This window comes from Bufo bufo, chromosome 3 (genome assembly GCF_905171765.1).
Source record: "Bufo bufo chromosome 3, aBufBuf1.1, whole genome shotgun sequence".
NCBI lineage: Eukaryota > Metazoa > Chordata > Amphibia > Anura > Bufonidae > Bufo > Bufo bufo.
In genome coordinates, this window is record NC_053391.1 from 55,373,146 (window position 1) to 55,392,801 (window position 19,656).

A 19,656-nucleotide genomic window follows, 5' to 3' on the forward strand; every position below is an offset into this window, starting at 1 on the left:
ATAGTTACATACGTACAATACCAGAACCAAGATTACTATACAGACACTGTAGGATACTAGAACCTAGATTATTACATATTATGCTTGAGAAAAGCTCACACTGAGCTGAAACATTGCATTGGGTACAATAAAGGATTGTACATGGACTGCTGCCTGGAGATTTGATAGTAGATTATTACATAGATACAATGTCAGAACCAAGATTACAGTAAATACGGTAACAGCCAAACTTACTGCATAGATACGGTGACCATAGTTCACATATAATGCTGAAATATTAGCTATACTATATATATATATATATATATATATACACATATACATATATTTACTGTATATTAGTGTGGCTATGATAATGTATATACAGGGGAGTATCTAATGACCACGGGGTCCCATAGCAAAACTTGGAATGAGGCCCCACTCCACCATGACTACTTTCAGCAGAGAGTTCAGAAAAACTTCTGATTGGTTTCCCTAAAGCACAGGGCTAGTGCGCACATTAGATTAGATTCAACCTTATTGTCACTGAGCAAGTACAATACTGTACATATCCAATGACACACAGCATCCAAACAGAATACAAAAGTGACATCTACAATAAAAGGTTAAAAAGTTATTTCTTGATTCAACAATATCACAGCTTTTGGGGAAAAAACTCTGGGGTCGATTAAGTGCATTATAGGCCCGGGGCTGTCTACCCAACTTGGACCACCTCCCACCATTTCCCCCTGACATTACCCTTCTGTTTGCCACCCAATAGTTATTTATTTTTCCGTATGAAGAGACCTTTCCACTCCCCGAGTGCTTGTGCCTCTTCCTAGGCCATGTGAAGTCGCATGGCCTATCTTGAGTCTAGTTTTGCATCTTGGTTCTGGTATCATATCTGTGTAGTAATCTTGGTTCTGGTATTGTATATGTGAAATCACAGGCACTGTGGCTAGCAGTGAATTAAATAGGCCGATCTTCTTAGAATACAACTAACTTACCATGCAGCAATATAGTTGGTAAGTACGCTTTCAGTAGTACAACATTAGAAATCTAGCATCATCCTGGGACTCAGACTAGATCATTTTAGGCACCTCAAAAACATCGCTGCTGAGTTTTTTTTAACTATTGCAGTTGATTCTAAGATCTTCAGATATGTGAATACCTAGAAACTTAAACCCTGAAATCTGTGCCACAGCTACAGATAGAGAGATAGATAGATAGATAGATAGGAGATAGAGAGATAGAGAGATAGAGAGATAGATAGATAGCACATAGAAAGCAGCTAATACAGAGTCAGAAACGTACATGCTAAATAACACTTGGGCCAAGATTAGAGATGAACGAAGTTTTCAAAAATTTGATGCCAATAAAGAAGTGGGGGAAAAAAAGTTATTTTAAGCCATGTTGTGGCAGTGAAAACACATGCTTTGGAATGACTTCTGTTACTGTAAAATGATTGTGCGTCACTATATTAGGCCCAGTTCACACTTCACTGATTTGATCAGTTATGGGTCAAAAACACAGAACAGGTTCAGATCTTTTCATGATACCTTATCTGAGAGTAGGATTGGCTCCTGATTTTGGCTCACCGTACAGTAACTGCTGGAGTTAACTGACCAAATAACTGAAGTGTCATCCTTCTAACAGCAGAACAAGAAAGGTTATTCATCCCAATTTCAGAATCAAGCCCTAATAGAATTGCTTATCTATTAAACAAGGTGGACATTATTTAATTAGATAGCTCTGTGCCCTACACAGAGATTGATGCAAACTCTGCTGTCTCCTATGAATCCCTTCAGCTTCAGATCACAGGCCCTGCACTGCCCCTGCAGTCTCCTTATGCTCTCCCTATGTCCCTACAATGTGTAAAAACTCTCCCTACAATCTCCCTACACTGTCCCTCCACCGTCCCTGCACTCCCCCTATCGAATATTCCACAATTAAAAGCTTTTAGCAACACTGTCCCTAGCATTTGTCACATTTCTCCTTATGCTCAGCTAACAGTGAAATGGCGCAGACCATGCAAGATACGGCTTTTAAAGGGCTGTGACATCACAGGAGCTTGCTATCTGCTGATTGGCTGTCTGCATGGCATTATGGGTGATTTTGTGTTCCTGGGCATTTTACTTTTACTTTGTAACACATATAGCCGCCATTTTAGGAAAAAAGCAATTTGTTACGACGAAGAGCAAGACATTTGAATTTTTTGTAAATCAAATTTTTCCTGCACTTCAGATCGAATTCCACTTCGGATGCTTCGAATCGCTCAACACTAGCCAGGATGGTGGAGTTTAACATGTGGTCACACTGGTCAGGACTCTGTCAGATGGTAGAGTGTGAAATATCCAAAATAAAAACATGAGCAAATGCGCTGCAGGATAACAATGGCTGCTTAGTGCCTGTATACATGTCTATTCTGCACAAGGTACGGACAAGTCCTGAGGGATCCATGCCTGGTTCATTTTAATGAACGTGAACTTGTCCACATTGGCTGTGGACAGGCGGCTGTGCTTGTCTGTGATGACGCCCCCTGCCGTGCTAAACACACGCTAGGATAATACACTGGCTGCAGGGCAGGCCAGCACCCAGCACCTCCAAGGTGTAAAGGGCAAGCTCAGGCCATGTGCCCAATTTGGAGACCCAGAAGTTGAAGGGGGCAGACCCGTCATTCAGTACGTGTAGGCGTGTGCACACATACTGCTCCACCATGTTGGTGAAATGCTGCCTCCTGCTAAGACGTTCCATATCAGCTGGTGGTGCTGGTTGTTGTGGCGTGCTGACAAAGCTTTTCCACATTTCGGCCATGCTAACCCTGCCTTCTGAGGTGCTGGCGGTGCATCAGCTGTGTTGGCGACCTCTTCCTCGTCCTCTGCCTTTGCCTTGTGCTTCCACTGTGCCCCTGCTGTCAGGTGGGAATGCCACCAGCAGCGAGTCTACCAGCGTGCGCTTGTACTCGCGCATCTTACGATCACGCTCCATTAAGGATGGTACGTTGTCCTTGTAATGGGGATCCAGCAGCGTGGCCACCCAGTAATCAGCACAAGTTAGAATGTGGGCAACTCGGCGGTCATTGCGGAGACACTGCAGCATGTAATCGCTCTTGTGTGCCAGGCTGCCCAAAGACAACGAAAAGCTGTCCTCTGTGGGAGGTGTATTGTCTGTGTCCTCTGTATCCCCCCATCCACGCACCAGTGATGGCCATGAGCTGGTCTGGGTGCCACCCTGCTGTGAACATGGTTCCTCCTCCTCCATCTCCTCCTCCTCATCCTCCACCTCCTCATCCTCCAGAACTGTGCCCTGGCTGGACAATTGTGTACCTTGGGTTTGTGGGTGCAGGAACCTACCCTCAAAGCCACTTGGGAATGACTGGCCGGAAACCCTACAAAATGATCCCTCTTCCTCCTCCTCCTCCTGTGCCACATCCTCTTCCATCATCGCCAGGAGCGTTTTTTCAAGGAGGCATAGAAGTGGAATAGTAACGCTGAGAACTGCGTTATCGGCACTGGCCATGTTGGTGGAGTACTCAAAACAGCGCAACAAGGAACACAGGTCTCGCATGGAGGCCCAGTCATTGGTGGTGAAGTGGTGCTTTTCCGCCGAGCAACTCACCCGTGCGTGCTGCAGCTGAAACTCCACTATGGCCTGCTGCTGCTCGCACAGTCTGTCCAGCATGTGCAAGGTGGAGTTCTACCTTGTGGGCACGTCGCATATGAGGCGGTGAGAGGGAAGGCCGAAGTTACACTGCAGCGCTGACAGGCGAGCAGCAGCAGGGTAAGAACGCCGAAAGCGCGCACAGACGGCCCACACTTTATGCAGCAGCTCAGACATATCGGGGTAATTTTTAAGGAATCTCTGCACCACCAAATTCAGCACATGCGCCAGGCAAGGGATGTGCGTCAAACCGGCTAGTCCCAGAGCTGCTACGAGATTTCGCCCATTATCGCACACCGCCGGGCTTGAGGCTGACTGGCACAAACCACTCATTGGTCTGTTGTTCAAGGCCCGTCCACAGCTCCTGCGCGGTGTGGGGTTTTTCCCCCAAACACATACGTTTTAAAACTGCCTGCTGTCGTTTACCCCTGGCTGTGCTGAAGTTGGTGGTGAAAGTGTTACGCTGCCCGGATGAGGAGCTGGTAGAGGATTAGGAAGCAGAGTAGGAGGAGGAAGCAACAGGAGGCAAACTGAAGCGTCCTGCAATCCTCGGTGGTGGAAGGACATGCCCCAAACTGCTATCCGCCTCAGGCCCAGCCGCCACTGCATTTACCCAGTGTGCTGTTATGGAGATATAACGGCCCTGACCGTGCTTACTGGTCCACGTATCCGTAGTCAGGTGCACCTTGCCACAGATGGCGTTGCGCAGTGCACACCTGATTTTGTCCCCTACTTGGTTGTGAAGGGAAGGGATGGCTCGCCTTGAAAAGTAGTGACGGCTGGGCACGACGTACTGTGGGACAGCCACCGCCATAAGACCTCTAAAATTATCCGTGTCCACCAGACGGAATGACAGCATTTCAAAGGCCAGTAATTTAGAAATGCTGGCATTCAGGGCTAGGGATCGCGGGTGGATAGGGGGGTACTTCCTCTTCCTCTCCAGCGTTTGGGATATGGAGAGCTGAAAGCTTCCATGGGACATTGTGGAGATGCTGGTGTTGCTGGCATATCCTCTGTTTGCGGGGTGCCAGGTGGCACTGTCACTCCAGAGATGGATGAAGAGGCCGCGACTGCAGCAGAAGAGGAAGCAGGAGGAGCCAGAGACCTTTCTTGGTTTTTGAGGGGTCTACTCTACTGCAGCTCGTGCTTTGCACTTAAATGCCTGGTCATGCAGGTTGTGCTCAGGTTGAGAACGTTTATGCCTCACTTCAGGCTCTGATTGCACAGCGTGCAAACCACTCGTGTCTTGTCGTCAGCACATTGAATGAAGCACTGCCACGCCATGGAACTCCTTGGAACTGTCTTTGGTGTGCTCTGTCCCTTGCTGCGGTGGGCAGTAGGAGGCGTACCGTCTAGAGAACGGCCGCTCCGCTTTTGCACCCTGCTCCCTCTTCTGCTGTGCTGGTGGCTCTGTGCGACCACCGCCTCTTCCTCCGAACTACATAGGTCACTCGCATGACCTTGATTCCATGTGGGGTCGAGGACCTCATCGTCCTCCACATCATCTTCCACCCAGTCTTCACCCCTGCCCTCCTTGTCAGTCTGCACACTTTCGAAAGCCCCAGCAGTTGGCACCTGTGTTTCGTCATCATCCGAGACGTGCTGCGATGGTCCCCCTATGTACTCATCTTGAAAGTTAAGTGGTTGGGCATCGGTGCACTCAATCTCTTCCACTTCTGGGGCAGGGCTAGGTGGATGGCCCTAGGAAACCCTGCTAACAGAGTAATCAAAAAGCAGAAGATACTGCTGCATGACTTGGGGCTCAGACTTCTTGGCTGATTTGCAAGGGGGTGAGGTGAAAGACTGATGGACATCGGCTGAAGGTGCCAACTGTGGTCTTTCAGCAGGAGACTGGGTGGGAGACAATGTGAAGGAACTGGATCCACTGTCAGCAACCCAATCTACTATCGCCTGCACTTGTTCAGGCCTCACCATTCGTAGAGCAGCATTAGGCCCGACCAAATATCGCTGCAGGTTTTGTCGCCTACTCGCACCTGAGGAAGGGGTTTGATTTGTGCGTGTAGCTGGCACAGATCGACCACGTCCTCTCCCTGCAACAGGAGCTCCACCAGCAGCACCACGACCTGGGCCACGTCCCTTATTTGACGCTCTCCTCATATTTTTCAAATTCAGGATCTTGCCCTAAATGGGTGTTTAATTAATAGTGCAGTACGCATGCCTGCAGGGTATAGCGATGTGAGGTCACGGGTACTTAGGCAAACGAGGGTTGCTATGAGTTACTCACAGTTTGTAGGATGACCCTGGGCAGCGTACAGCAGTGATGGAGAGGCTGGCACAGTAGTCCTCTGGGGCACTCTCTGTATATAGGGACCAGGCCTGATGGTGGATGAGGTGCCCTGGATGTTGCAGATGTTTAATGTGCCTAGAGCAAGGTCCCTTTAAGGTTCGTGACGCCAGTGCCTGTAACTGTGGCACACCGATTTATAATTGTAGTAAATGAGGAACACAGTGTTATGGTGAACTAAACTTTTCCTTTACTAACAACAGTTCAACTTTGTACAGATGGTAATCAATACAGTTCCATATAGTAGGTTCTCATCACAAGCAGGCTTTCACATCAATGGCAGGTATACTGTTCCTTGCAAGATACTCAGAGGGTAACAACAACACACTCAGACCAGGCTGTACCTTCTCCTCAGAAATAGTGTACACTGTTCCTTAGAACTCCTGTCTGGTTCTATCCCAAGGCCCGTATGCCCTAATGCTGGCTTTTATCCTTGGTAACACTCTTCCTCAGGTATTTATCCTTGCTTCACATTAATAATCCTTCTGCCCTTCAGCTTACTTGACTAGCTGGAAACACTGGCTCTGCTTGACTTGTGGGAACTGCTGGTTTCTCCCAGGAGGCAAATACTTCTCTTGGGGTGAATCTTCTGAGCTAACTATGGCTCAAGTTCTTCAGGCAGGCTATACTCCTTCACTAGCCTCCTGGTGGCAACTAGAAGCCTGGGCTGTCTAGCTGCATGTCAGGAGGAGGCCCTCAGCAAGTCTCTGTCTGGTGCCCTCTCACTTCTGTCCCCACAGACTCCTGACTACAGACTAACTCCTCCCTGTCCGGGTCTAAATATATATACTAAGTGCTCACTGGCTCCCTCTAGTGCCTAGGATGCCTAACTACACCCTAATAGGCCTGCTGCACATATCACAGGGAAAAATACACATTAAATACACATTAAAATGCATTAAAATGTACTGTGAAATACACTGCCACTGTTCCACAGGAGGTGGAGTACTACGTGGCCCAATTGACCCTTGTGTAGTGCCCACATTCACCTAGTGGGACACTACAATAGTAGAATAGAACGACAGTATGTAAAGGGTGTATCTCACACGGCCTGAACCAGTGTAGGCCTGAAGTAAATTTTTCTTTGCACAAAATGGCTGTATTTCAAATGGCTGTATTTCAAATGCCTGATTCAAACCCCTGCATGTAGAGGTAGTATCTCACAGGGCCTATAAACCAGTGTAGGCCTGAAGTAAATATTTCTTTGCACAAAATGGCTGTATTTCAAATGCCTGATTCAAACCCCTGTATGTAGAGGGGGTATCTCACATGGTCTGAACCAGTGTAGGCCTGAAGTAAATTTTTCTTTGCACAAAATGGCTGTATTTCAAATGGCTGTATTTCAAATGCCTGATTCAAACCCCTGCATGTAGAGGTAGTATCTCACAGGGCCTATAAACCAGTGTAGGCCTGAAGTAAATATTTCTTTGCACAAAATGGCTGTATTTCAAATGGCTGTATTTCAAATGCCTGATTCAATCCCCAGTATGTAGAGGGAGTATCTCACAGGGCCTGAACCAGTGTAGGCCTGAACTAAATATTTATTTGCACAAAATGGCTGTATTTCAAATCCCTAAATCAAACCCCTGTATGTAGAGGTAGTATCTCACAGGGCCTGAACCAGTGTAGGCCTGAACTAAATATTTCTTTGCCCAAAATGGCTGTATTTCAAATGGCTGTATTTCAAATGCCTGATTCAAACTCCTGTATGTAGAGGGAGCATCTCACAGGGCCTGAACCAGTGTAGGCCTGAAGTAAATATTTCTTTGCACAAAATGGCTGTATTTCAAATGGCTGTATTTCAAATGCCTGAATCAAAATCCTGTATGTAGAGGGGGTATCTCACACGGCCTGAACCAGTGTAGGCCTGAATTCAATTTTGGTGCACCAAATAGCGGTATTTAAAATCTCTGAATGTAACCCAAATGTATTAAGGGTGTATCTCACAATGGCATCTGCATCAAAGGCTGCCAATTAAATTTTTTGTGCCCAAACGAGTGTTTGTTTAACAACTGAATTTGACAGCAGTATACAGGTTCTTCTCAAAAAATATTGTGATAAAGTTCATTATTTTCTGTAATGTACTGATAAACATTAGACTTTCATATATTTTAGATTCATTACACACAACTGAAGTAGTTCAAGCCTTTTCTTGTTTTAATATTGATGATTTTGGCATACAGCTCATGAAAACCCAAAATTCCTATCTCAAAAAATTAGCATATCATGAAAAGGTTCTCTAAACGAGCTATTAACCTAATCATCTGAGTCAACTAATTAACTCTAAACACCTGCAAAAGATTCCTGAGGCTTTTAAAAACTCCCAGCATGGTTCATTACTCAAAACCGCAATCATGGGTAAGACTGCCGACCTGACTGCTGTCCAGAAGGCCATCATTGACACCCTCAAGCAAGAGGGTAAGACACTGAAAGAAATTTCTGAACGAATAGGCTGTTCCCAGAGTGCTGTATCAAGGCACCTCAGTGGGAAGTCTGTGGGAAGGAAAAAGTGTGGCAGAAAACGCTGCACAACGAGAAGAGGTGACCGGACCCTGAGGAAGATTGTGGAGAAGGACCGATTCCAGACCTTGGGGGACCTGCGGAAGCAGTGGACTGAGTCTTGAGTAGAAACATTCAGAGCCACCGTGTACAGGCGTGTGCAGGAAATGGGCTACAGGTGCCGCATTCCCCAGGTCAAGCCACTTTTGAACCAGAAACAGCGGCAGAAGCGCCTGACCTGGGCTACAGAGAAGCAGCACTGGACTGTTGCTCAGTGGTCCAAAGTACTTTTTTCGGATGAAAGCAAATTTTGCATGTCATTCGGAAATCAAGGTGCCAGAGCCTGGAGGAAGACTAGGGAGAGGGAAATGCCAAAATGCCTGAAGTCCAGTGTCAAGTACCCACAGTCAGTGATGGTCTGGGGTGCCATGTCAGCTGCTGGTGTTGGTCCACTGTGTTTTATCAAGGGCAGGGTCAATGCAGCTAGCTATCAGGAGATTTTTGAGCACTTCATGCTTCCATCTGCTGAAAAGCTTTATGGAGATGAAGATTTCATTTTTCAGCACGACCTGCCACCTGCTCACAGTGCCAAAACCACTGGTAAATGGTTTACTGACCATGGTATTACTGTGCTCAATTGAGAATCTGTGGTATATTGGGAAGAGAAAGTTGAGAGACGCAAGACCCAACACTCTGGATGAGCTTAAGGCCTCTATCGAAGCATCCTGGGCCTCCATAACACCTCAGCAGTGCCACAGGCTGATTGCCTCCATGCCACGCCGCATTGAAGCAGTCATTTCTGCAAAAGGATTCCCGACCAAGTATTGAGTGCATAACTGAACTTAATTATTTGAAGGTTGACTTTTTTTGTATTAAAAACACTTTTCTTTTATTGGTCGGATGAAATATGCTAATTTTTTGAGATAGGAATTTTGGGTTTTCATGAGCTGTATGCCAAAATCATCAATATTAAAACAAGAAAAGGCTTGAACTACTTCAGTTGTTTGTAATGAATCTAAAATATATGAAAGTCTAATGTTTATCAGTACATTACAGAAAATAATGAACTTTATCACAATATGCAAATTTTTTGAGAAGAACCTGTATAAGCCTGTAATTTCACACGTGCTGATGCTGCAAGGCCTGAAAATAGTGTTTTTTGTCTAAAAAGTGTGTTTTTCAAACACCAGAAAATGATGGGTGTATTTCTAGCTTAAATTGCACACTGACTAATCAAGATGTTGTAGATTGCCAAAAAAGTGTTTTTTTTGGTAACAGAAATATGAAAGATGTATATATTAAACTTGAATGTAACACTTGCAGATCTGGAAAATACTGTTTTTTGAAGAAAAAAGTGTGTTTTTCAAACCATAAAAAATGATGGGTGTATTTCTAGCTTAAATTGCACACTGACTAAGGCCGAGTTCACACGAACGTGTGTGACCCGTGCCTGTGCTGCGGCCCGCAAATAGCGGGCCGCAATGCACGATCGCCGACCTTAGGTCTGCCGCATCGGATCGCAGACCCATTCACTTTAATGGGTCCGCGATCCGGCCGTTCCGCTAAAAGATAGGTCTTTTTGCGGAACGGAAGTACGGGACGTAACCCCACGGAGGCACTCCGTAGTGCTTCCGAGGGGTCCTGTCCCGTGCGGCCGTTCCGCGATTCCGGATTTGCGGACCCATTGAAGTGAATGGGTCCGCATCCGTGATGCGGAATTCACACGGAACTGTGGCCTTGTGTTGCGGCCCTCGATTTGCGGGCCGCAATACGGCCACGAATCACACACGTTCGTGTGAACTTAGCCTAATACAGATTTTGTAGATTGCCAAAAAAGTCTTTTTTTGCTAACAGAATATGAAAGCTGTATAAATTAAACTTGAATTTAACACTTGCAGATCTGGAAAATTCTGTTTTTTGAAAAAAATGGTGTGTTTTTCAAACCCCAGAAAATGATGGGTGTATTTCTAGCTTAAATTGCACACTTTATTAAAAGCTGAGACTTTTGCCAATATATTCCTGTCAGGGACACATCGGAGCCCATCATGCACCACGTCACGGTCTCTCAGCATGGCAAGGGTCCTACCACTACGCTAACTCAGACATCCCAACCTGCAAAAACGCATTTCAGGGGGTTTTCTTTTTTTTTCTTTCACAAACTTTTTATTACATTTTCCAAACATATGCAGTATCTGAACACTTTGCTCTATGGTGTGGAGGACGGGGCTCATTACCCTGCCCCAAATTATCATATTTATGTATATGATTAAAGGGATTCTGTCACCACCTATAAGTCCTGTGAGCTAAACATCTGCTCATGTCCAGGGCAGCATTCTGATTTCTAAGGTGGCCTTATAAAAGCTATTTATGGCTTTATTCTGCGGAAAAACAGGTTTTACTAACCTGTCAATCACTGAATTAAGGTGCCCAAGCAGGGGAGGTCTGTGGATGCATGGTGCCCGGCCGCACGCATCGCCGTTCGTGCCCAGCGCCACCTTCTACTCCTCAGTGCCGCCTCTCCCTCCCTCCCTCCCCCTCCTCCCGCTTTGAGATCCCACGCGTGCACACAGGCTCAGCCTGATGCGCCGTTGCGGACTGCTGGCATCGGCTTCTTCTTGCACTGTGCGCATGCGCCGAGAAGGGGACACTGCTACAGGTTGCCGGGAAGGTTTACTGCGAGTAAACTAGAGATGGGAAGTTCGGATCTTTCACATGAATCGGTTCATTTGAATCAGTTCATTCAAATGAACCGAATCATGAATCAAATCTTCGGTTAATTCGCTGAGCTGACAAGAAGCAAGTGAACCGAAGCTTAGGGTGCGCAATGCGCATGCGCGGATGCTTCGACTCACTTGCTGACTCGCTGAGTCGGCTCTTGGTCTGAGTCAGGAAGTTTATTCTTTAAAACCCTGTGTGTAATTATCTACCCCACTGTAGGAAAAAAACAAGCATCCGGGGGGTATGAATTTAACACTGGGGTAAATAATATAATTAAAATGGAGGGTTAAATGTGTAAATGTATTTAAAAAAAATACATCTCTCTCAATAGTTCTATAGCTACTGAATGAGTCAGAAGAAGGGATGCCTTTAACATATAGATATCCTTGAGAAGCCAATTTGACCCTAAAGGGTTAATTCAACCTGTAATCTAAACTCTGTCCTGTCACTTCTCTTATCTCTGCTGACTCTGCTATCAGTGAACCTTTCCGGAATATATTGTCTCACATGCGGGCGTCAGGGAGCCGCTATCTAATAGCGGGAGACTCCCTGAACCTCCTCGAGACTTGAGATCCCTGCTAACTATGGTGTGAACACGGTCTGAAGGTGATGAAATCCAGCTCACAGCCAAGCTTCCACACAACTGCATAGCAGGACAACTAATGCAATGTGAATAAAGCAAGACTGTAAGCCACACCCATATCAGACCGCGTGATGGAGGTTACCAGGTGCAAAAGAATGTTTAAATGCCAGGTAAAGGCACATTCAATACATATAAAACAAAATCACAGAAATATAGTGGCAAATATGGTGGAAATTCCTGACAGGAATATATTGGGAAAAGTCTCAGCTTTTAATATCTGCTTGTATGACTAGCTAATATAGTCAGTGGCATATCCGTTTGGTGCATTTTTTCTGTGATTTATATAATTATATTTTCATCCACACAATGCTCCGTTTTGTGTAGGATGCCTTTGTGGTGCATGTGGACTGCGCTGGCATCCTCCATTGTACGCATTTTTTGCTGGGGATGGTCGTTTGCTGCGGTCCACATGCGGTGGGACTGCTCCCCCAATGAGAAACACGCTACAGTGTTTGGGGTTTGAGCAGTTCCCCCATATTTGCCACTATATTTCTGTGATTTTGTTTTAAATTGCACATTGACTAATCCAGATGTTGTAGATTGCCAAAAAAGTCTTTTTTGGTAACAGAATATGAAAGCTGTATATATTAAACTTGAATTTAACACTTGCAGATCCAGAAAATACAGTTTTTTGGAAAAAAAAGTGTGTTTTTCAAACCCCAGAAAATGATGGGTGTATTTCTAGCTTAAATTGCACACTGACTAATCCAGATGTTGTATATTGCCAAAAACGTCTTTTTTTGGTAACAGAATATGAAACCTGTATATATTAAACTTGAATTTAACACTTGCAGATCTGCAAAATACTGTTTTCTGAAGAAAAAAGTGTTTTTCAAACCCAGGAAATAATGGGCGTATTTCTAGCTTAAATTGCACACTGACTAATACAGATGTTGTAGATTGCCAAAAAAAAGTCTGTTTTTGGTAACAGAATATGAAAGCTGTATATATTAAACTTGAATTTAACACTTGCAGATCTGGAAAATACAGTTTTTTGAAAAAAAATTGTGTGTTTTTAAAACTTCAGAAAATGATGTGTGTATTTCTACCTTAAATTGCACACTGACTAATCCAGATGTTGTAGTTTTCCCAAAAAATTGTGATTTGCAATGTCCCAAAAGCTCAGTGAGCTTGCATAAAATGGCCGCCGCCGCCGCCCACCTAACTAACAGAATTATAAAAGTTATTTTTTTTTTGGTCAATGGCCTCAGGGCAGGGTAAAACGATTGTGCCCTGCACCCACACAACTATTTCTCTGTAGTTCGCTGAGTTAGATTCTCTCCTATTCTCTCCCTGAAATCACAAGTCCAGCTGCAACCTCTCCCTACACTTGTAACAGCAGAGTGACGTGCAGCGCTACGTGACTCAAGCTTATATAGAGCCTGGGTCACATGCTGCTCTGGCCAATCACAGCATGGCTGTGATGGCTTCTAAGGTCAGACAGTTAACCGCTTGTTGATTGGCTGCTGTGCAGCCTTTCAAAAAGCGCCAAGAAAGCGCCGAACACCGAACCCGAACCCAAACTTTTACGGAAATGTTCGGGTTCGGGTCCGGGGTCCAAAAATCCTAAAGTTCGGTATGAACCCGAACTTTACAGTTCGGGTTCGCTCAACCCTAAACATGAGGAAGATACAGTTTTCCACCAATAGTTTACATTACAATGTTTTTTCTATGTACCACTGATTTATGTGAAGAAAGATACGGCATGCTTTAATAGATACAATTTATAGGCAATATACTGGAATTTATTAAACTCCGTTGTTCTCTTAAGTGTAGCACTGGACATGTACACTTCTGCTTATTTTCTCCTGCCGCATTTTCATTAGTGAACCCCTTGAGGATGCAGATAGCAGATGTTCATGTTATTTCTTTTCTTTGACAGAACATTTCTTTCTTTGCTCTCTGGTAAATACATATGTTTAAATCTCTACTGGCATCCATAATGCTATATTAACCAAATTATTTCAGTCACACGTTTGAATCAAAGTTTGATTTTTGGTGATTGCAGATTCCTACTGTCTAATTTCAGTTTGCAGCTGGAAAGTATTAGCCATTTTTAAACTGCACAAATCTACACAATGCAAGGAGATTTTAAATGCTCAAGCTTAAAATATGAAGGTAACAACTATTCAAAAGGGTGTCGAGCTTAGAAAAATTATTTAAGGAATTCTTCATTTTGAAAGAAATCATATACAAAAGGAATTTAGGCAGGGTAAAACTTTATGGGTGGGATGTCTGAAGTAAGAATGACAGACTGTGTGACACTGCAACAATGGGGGAAATATTTTAAAGGAGTTTTCTGGTACTGTAATTACCGTCTGGTCGCGTTCACCCTTATGGAAACTCTGAGGTAGCGGAGATTACAGTAACCTGCGTGGCATTGACAATATACGGTAATGTACAGTATACTGTCCCCTTCATCACGCTCATGGCCAAAAAGAAGAAATCAGGTGTCAGGGGTGGCGGGGAAGTTCACCAGACAGCTACTGTACACTGAACAGTACTGTACAGTAGCTCCGGCTCACGATGTTGCGCCTAGGACTAAGTTGAAATCGCAATGCGATTCATAGAACTTGAATTAATCGCATTGCGATTTCAACTTTCTCAAATCCAACAGTACATTCTAGCATGGAGCCGTACCTCCTCCATTTGCTCGTGACGGGCCACCAGCCGCCATCTTGATTGAAGATCTTTGCCAATGACATCATCTCGTGCGAGATTTCGTGCCAGATCTTCAAGAAAGACGGCAGCGGCCGACCCGTCGTGAGAGGTGGTATGTTTGATTACATTTTTTTAATGAAAATTTTACACAGTTTTTACACTCAGATGCCGCACTCATGTATGAATGCAGCATCTGAGGAGTACAATGAGGAGGGGCAGCGCTATCGCAGCTCCCTGTCATTGGACCCGCTACTTACAAAATAATGTACTTCATGATGAAGCAATTCGTAATGAAGCAAAATTTTTTTGTCAAATTTGACGAAGCTGCGGAATTTAACTTTTCAATATTTCGCTCATCTCTAATTATGGTGATACCAAATTATTAGAGTTTTATACTTTTAATTACTTCTAAAAAATTTTAACTATTTTTAAATGCTTTGTGCTGACACTTTTTTAGGGTAGGTTCACATCAGCGTTATGTATTCCGTTATGGCTTTCCGTTATAACAGAATCCATAAGACGGAAGTCAAAACGGAAGACTTGTATTATGAAGGATCAAAACTGAATGCCTCTTAAAGGCTTCCGTTTTGACTTCCATCTTATGGATTCCCTTATTTTCCGTTATAACTAGAGTTGAGCGGACACCTGGATGTTCGGCTTCGACGGGTTCGCCCGAACTTCGGAAAAAAGTTTGAGTTCGGGACCCGAACTTGACCCCGAACCCGAACCCCCTTGAAGTCAATGGGGACCCGAACTTTTGAGGACTAAAATGGCTGTAAAAATGTAATGCAAAGGGCTAGAGGGCTTAAAATGGCGTCAAAATGTGGTTAAGAGCATGGCAAGTGCTCTGCAAACAAATGTGGATAGGGAAATGACTTTAAATAACATAAAATACGTAAAAAAATATAATAATAATCTTGATCTAGGAGGACCAGGTCCATATGGAGTAGGAGGTTAAGGAGGCGGTGGATCTGGCGGTGGCGGTGGAAGCGGCGGTGGAGGAGGTAGCCTACACTGGTTTTTGGTTTTCAATTTTATTTTTAAAATTAGGGTACACCCCAAAACATTGGGAAATATAACCTGTGATAACCCCCTACAGTCATGCTAAACACACGTATTGCAGTGGTACTATACACCCAAAAATTGGTTAATTTAATCCGAAAAAGTAAATGACAATTTTTTTTCTTTGTTTAACCTGTCTACTAGGTATAGCAGTGTAGTACCACTGCTATACCTAGTAGACAGGTTAAACAAAGAAAAAAAATTGGTGAATTTCACCCTAAAATGTAAATGACAAAGTAGTGAAATGATATAAAATAAAACACGTACAAAAAAAAAATAATTTGGATTTATGAGGTGGAGTTCCATATGGAGTAGGAGTTTGAGGAGGCGGTGGACGCAGCAGAGTAGGTGAAAGCTGCGGTGGAGGAGGACGAGATAGCCAACACAGGTTTTTGGTTTTAATTTAATTTTGTAAAATTAAGGTACACTCCAAAAGAGTGTGAAATATCCAAAATACAAACATGAGCAATTGTGCTGCAGTATAACAATGGCTGCTTAGTGCCGGTATACATGTCTATTCTGCGCAAGGTACGGACAAGTCCTGAGGGATCCATGTCTGGTTCATTTTAATGAACGTGAGCTTGTCCACATTGGCTGTGGACAGCCAGCTGCGCTTGTCTGTGATGACGCCCCCTGCCGTGCTAAACACACGTTCAGATAATACACTGGCTGCAGGGCAGGCCAGCACATCCAAGGCGTAAAGGGCAAGCTCAAGCCATGTGCCCAATTTGGAGACCCAGAAGTTGAAGGGGGCAGACCCGTCATTCAGTACGTGTAGGCGTGTGCACACATACTGCTCCACCATGTTGGTGAAATGCTGCCTCCTGCTAAGACGTTCCATATCAGCTGGTGGTGCTGGTTGTTGTGGCGTGCTGACAAAGCTTTTCCACATTTCGGCCATGCTAACCCTGCCTTCTGAGGTGCTGGCGGTGCCCCAGCTGCGTTGGCGACCTCTTTCTCGTCCTCTGCCTTCGCCTTGTACTTCCACTGTGCCCCTGCTGTCAGGTGGGAATGCCACCAGCAGCGTGTCTACCAGCGTGCGCTTGTACTCGCGCATCTTACGATCAAGCTCCAGTGACGGAATTAAGGACGGTACGTTGCCCTTGTAATGAGGATCCAGCAGCTGGTGGCATTCCCAAGTAATCAGCACAAGTTAGAATGTGGGCAACTCGGCGGTCGTTGTGGAGACACTGCAGCATGTAATCGCTCATGTGTGCCAGGCTGCCCAGAGGCAACGAAAAACTGTCCTCTGTGGGAGGTGTATCGTCTGTGTCCTCTGTATCCTCCCAGCCACGCACCAGTGATGGCCATGAGCTGGTCTGGGTGCCACCCTGCTGTGAACATGGTTCCTCCTCATCCTCCACCTCCTCATCCTCCAGAACTGTGCCCTGGCTGGACAATTGTGTACCTTGGGTTTGTGGGTGCAGGAACCCACCCTCAAAGCCGCTTGGGAATGACTGGCCGGAAACCCTACAAAATGATTCCTTTTCCTCCTCCTCCTCCTGTGCTACATCCTCTTCCATCATCGCCAGGAGCATTTTTTTCAAGGAGGCATAGAAGTGGGATAATAACGCTGAGAACGGTGTTATCGGCACTGGCCATGTTGGTGGAGTACTCGAAACAGCGCAACAAGGAACACAGGTCTCGCATGGAGGCCCAGTCATTGGTGGTGAAGTGGTGCTGTTCCGCCGAGCGACTCACCCATGCGTGCTGCAGCTGAAACTCCACCATCGCCTGCTGCTGCTCGCACAGTCTGGCCAGCATGTGCAAGGTGGAGTTCCACCTTGTGGGCACGTCGCATATGAGGCGGTGAGCGGGAAAGCCAAAGTTACGCTGCAGCGCTGACAGGCGATCAGCAGCAGGATGAGAACGCCGAAAGCGCGCACAGACGGCCCGCACTTTATGCAGCAGCTCTGACATGTCGGGGTAATTTTTAAGGAATCTCTGCACCACCAAATTCAGCACATGCGCCAGGCAAGGGATGTGCGTCAAACCGGCTAGTCACAGAGCTTCTACGAGATTTCGCCGATTATCGCACACCACCAGGCCGGGCTTGAGGTTGACTGGCACAAACCACTCATCGGTCTGTTGTTCAAGGCCCGTCCGCAGCTCTTGCGTGGTGTGGGGTTTGTCCCCCAAACTGATACGTTTTAAACCCTTAAGGACCCATGACGTACCAGTACGTCATGTATAGTTCCGATCACCGCCCGCCAGCACCTCGGCGGGCGGGGGGTCCCGTGACCTGACCTGCAGACCTGCAGTTTGCGGCTCTTACCTGGTGCGGCGGCAGCGGCGGTGGTGCCATCGGGTCCCCATTGGGCTGTAGGGGGGACCCGATGGCATGGAAAGCAGGCATCGCGCTGCCTTCCGGTGAAGAGCCTGTGAGATCCATCCCCCTGGATCTCACAGGCCGGAAGCTGTATGAGTAATACACACAGTATTACTCATTCAGCCAATGCATTGCAATACAGAAGTATTGGAATGCATTGTAAAGGAGTAGACCCCCAAAAGTTCAAGTACCAAAGAGGGACAAAAAATAAAGTGAAAAAAAAAGTAGAAAAAATAAAGTCCCGTCCCCCCCAAAAAAAATTAAAATTTTCAAGTAAAAATAAACAGAAAACGTCATTTTCCCCAAATAAAGTAAAAAAAAAAATTGGTAAAAAATAGGGGGAAAAAAAAGTATACATATTAGGTATCACCTCATCCCGCAAAAAATGAGCCCCTACCTGAGACAATCGCCCAAAAAATAAAAGAACTATGGCTCAGAATATGGAGAGACACAAAAATTGGGGGTGCATCAAGGGGGGCTTTAAATGGGACATGGTGTCAAAAAAACCAGTCCAGCAAAATCTGCCTTCCAAAAACCGTATGGCATTTCTTTCCTTCTGCGCCCTGCCGTGTGCCCGTACAGTAGTTCACGACCACATATGGGGTGTTTCTGTAAACTACAGAAAAAGGGCCATAAATATTGAGTTTGGTTTGGCTGTTAACCCTTGCTTTGTAACTGGAAAAAAATTATTGAAATGGAAAATCTGCCAAAAAAGTGAAATTTTTAAATTGTATCTCTATTTTCCATTAATTCTTGTGGAACACTTAAAGGGTTAAAAAAGTTTGTAAAATCAGTTTTGAATACCTTGAGGGGTGTAGTTTATAGAATGGGGTCATTTTTGGGTGGTTTCTATTATGTAAGCCTCGCAAAGTGACTTCAGACCTGAACTGGTCCCTAAAAATTGGGTTTTTGAAAATTTCTGAAAAATTTCCAGATTTGCTTCTAAACTTCTAAGCCTTGTAACATCCCCAAAAAATAAAATATCATTCCCAAAATGATCCAAACATAAACCATATGGGGAATGTAAAGTAATAACTATTTTTGTAGGTATTACTATGTATTATAGAAGTAGAGAAATTGAAACTTGGAAATTTGCAATTTTTTACAAATTTTTGGTAAATTTGGTATTTTTTTATAAATAAAAATTAACTTTTTTTTACTTCATTTTACCATTGTCATGAAGTACAATATGTGACGAAAAAACAATCTCAGAATTGCCTGGATAAGTCAAAGCGTCTTAAAATTATCAACACTTAAAATGACACTGGTCAGATTTGCAAAAAATGGCCAAGTCCTTAAGGTGAAATAGGGCCGAGTCCTTAAGGGGTTAAAACTGCCTGCTGTCGTTTACCCCTGGCTAAGCGGAAGTTGGTGGTGAAGGTGTTACGCTGACCGGATGAGGAGCTGGTAGAGGATGAGGAAGCAGAGTAGGAAGCAACAGGAGGCAAACTAAAGCGCCCTGCAATCCTCGGTGGTGGAAGGACATGCGCCAAATTGCTATCCGCCTCAGGCCCAGCTGCCACTGCATTTACCCAGTGTGCTGTTATGGAGATATAATGGCCCTGACCGTGCTTACTGGTCCACGTATTCGTAGTCAGGTGCACCTTGCCACAGATTGCGTTGCGCAGTGCACACCTGATTTTGTCCCCTACTTGGTTGTGAAGGGAAGGGATGGCTCGCCTTGAAAAGTAGTGGCGGCTGGGCACGACGTACTGTGGGACAGCCACCGCCATAAGGCCTTTAAACTATCCGTCTCCACTAGACGGAATGACATTTCAAAGACAAGTTATTTAGAAATGC